Source organism: Myotis brandtii, unplaced genomic scaffold (genome assembly GCF_000412655.1).
Source record: "Myotis brandtii unplaced genomic scaffold, ASM41265v1 scaffold579, whole genome shotgun sequence".
In the NCBI taxonomy this organism is placed as follows: domain Eukaryota; kingdom Metazoa; phylum Chordata; class Mammalia; order Chiroptera; family Vespertilionidae; genus Myotis; species Myotis brandtii.
The window spans coordinates 1,134,111-1,136,081 of record NW_005370171.1 but is presented as its reverse complement, the minus strand read 5'-3'; the positions used below and the strand labels follow the sequence as shown (position 1 = coordinate 1,136,081).

The window sequence follows — 1,971 nt, the reverse complement described above, 5'->3', positions numbered from 1 at the left end:
GAGCTCCGAGGGCAGGGCCTGCCCCCCGCCCTCCCTCCCCGCTGCCCCTCCCTGCTCCACCCCCCAGGTCAGCTTGTTAATTGCGGGACCAGAGGCCCTGGGTGCTCTTGTCGCAGTTCTGCTGTGATGCCCCTAATCGTGGGGGGTCTGTGGGTTTGGCTTCCTGCCGCGGAGCAAACCTGCTCTCTCTGGAGCCTCAGTTTCCCGTCAGTGAAGGGACGGGTCTGGGGACTCCGCGCTCCTCCCCACCTCTGGCCCTGGTGCAGTTTTGGATGCGAGGTGCCCGCTCCCTCCTGCCTCCAGGTGCCCTGTGCTGCTCCTGGTGCTGGAAGATTAGGGTCCCGGGAGCGCCCCCTGCAGGCTGAGTCCACAGCCGCCCCATTTCCTCTCTGCCAGAGCCTCAGCGAGCGCTCCTGCCATGGCCCCCATCCTGTGTGCCCTGCACAGAGGGGTGGTCCTGACCCTAGGCCCGGGGTGGTGGGCATCCTGCTGGGCGGGGGGTCCCATCTGAGTCCATAGTAGCCCCCCAGTGGCTGCCTCTGGGGCCTGTGTGCTGCCAGCCCCTCTGCCCTCCCTGACACTCCTTTGCCAACAAGTACTAGTAATAATAACGATAACAATAGGGTGCCAGGCGCTGCGTACGACTCACTTGATCCTCAGAGCCAGCTGGGAGGTGAGACATTGTACCCATTTTACAGATGTGACCGATCCCTGCGTAGCAGCACAGCTTCAGTGATTCAGTGAGAGCTTCTGTGTGGAGGGGGAGGGGGGTGTCTTGATTATTTAGTGATTTTGGTTAATGTCATCATCAGGTGGATGGCGCTGTGGGAGAAGCTCTGCGTCCCCGGGACGGGGGACCCAAGGCCCTCGGGGATGTCCCGTGGCCTGTGGTCCTCCAGGACCCACAGCCTCGGCAGAGTGTCAGGACCCTCCCTGTGCCCAGTGCCCCTGCGTGGGCTCTGAGCCCCCATGCCCTGGGCGCCCTCAGACATCTGTTTCTCCCTCTGTGGCTACCTCTCCCGTCTTCGCTGTCCTGCGAGGCTCCGATTCTGGGCATCACGGGTGGGGCCTGGGGAGGGGCTGGGAGAGCTCTCGGCAGGAGTAATTCCTTCCTGGCGGCAGAGATGTTGGGTGAGCTGAGTTCAGGGAAAGCTAGTGACCTGCTCAGGGTCCCACAGCAGGGAAGGTGCCAGCGAACCAGTTGAACCAGGTCTGTGTTGGGTAGAGATTAGGAGTCCTGGTGACCTCAGTTCAAAACCAGGTCTCTCTGTGTGTGACCTTGGGCAGTGGTCATCTTCCAGCCTCAGTTTTCTCATCTATAAAGTGGGGGTATTGAGAGTATCACTTTTTTGGAGATTTAATTTTATTTTTTTTAAATAATTTTATTGATTTTTTACAGAGAGGAAGGGAGAGGGATAGAGAGTTAGAAACATTGATGAGAGAGAAACATCGATCAGCTGCCTCCTGCACACCCCCTACTGGGGATGTGCCTGCAACCAAGGTACATGCCCTTGACTGGAACCGAACCTGGGACCCTTCAGTCCCCAGGCCGACACTCTATCCACTGAGCCAAACCAGCTAGGGCTTTTTTGGAGATTTAAATGAGAATAACAAAGGCAAAGCAGTTAAAAGTGCTTGCTAGCTCATCACTGCTCCTCTCTGGGTCCATCGGATCCCTTTCCTCACGGACTTGAGAGCCCAGGTCCGCGCAGGAGGGAGGGAGGCCTGAGCCCCTGGGTTGGGAGGGGCAAGCTGTGCCCTGGGGAGCGGGTGTTGACCCTCAGGCTCCGTGCACTGGGCCGCGTGGAGGCACGAGGTGGTCCAGCCCGGCTTCTCCTCTCTCTTCCAGGCTTCTCCCACCTGCCCAGTGGGCTGTACCCATCCTACCTCCACCTGAACCACCTGGAGCCCCCCAGCAGCGGGAGCCCCCTCCTCAGCCAGCTGGGTCAGCCCAGCATTTTTGATTCACAG

General features: G+C 59.6%; 1 protein-coding gene across 1 annotated transcript in view; it reads left to right on the top strand.

Moving 5' to 3' along the window:
• The window catches only part of FBXL18 (F-box and leucine-rich repeat protein 18), a 92,741-nt gene extending 90,804 nt beyond the window's left edge, over positions 1-1,937 (top strand). Inside the window, exon 6 of the transcript XR_001364541.1 lies at positions 1,850-1,937. The gene's annotated coding sequence lies outside the window, so the exon portion shown is untranslated. The remainder of the gene's footprint in view (positions 1-1,849) is intronic.
• Positions 1,938-1,971: the final 34 nt, after the last annotated feature.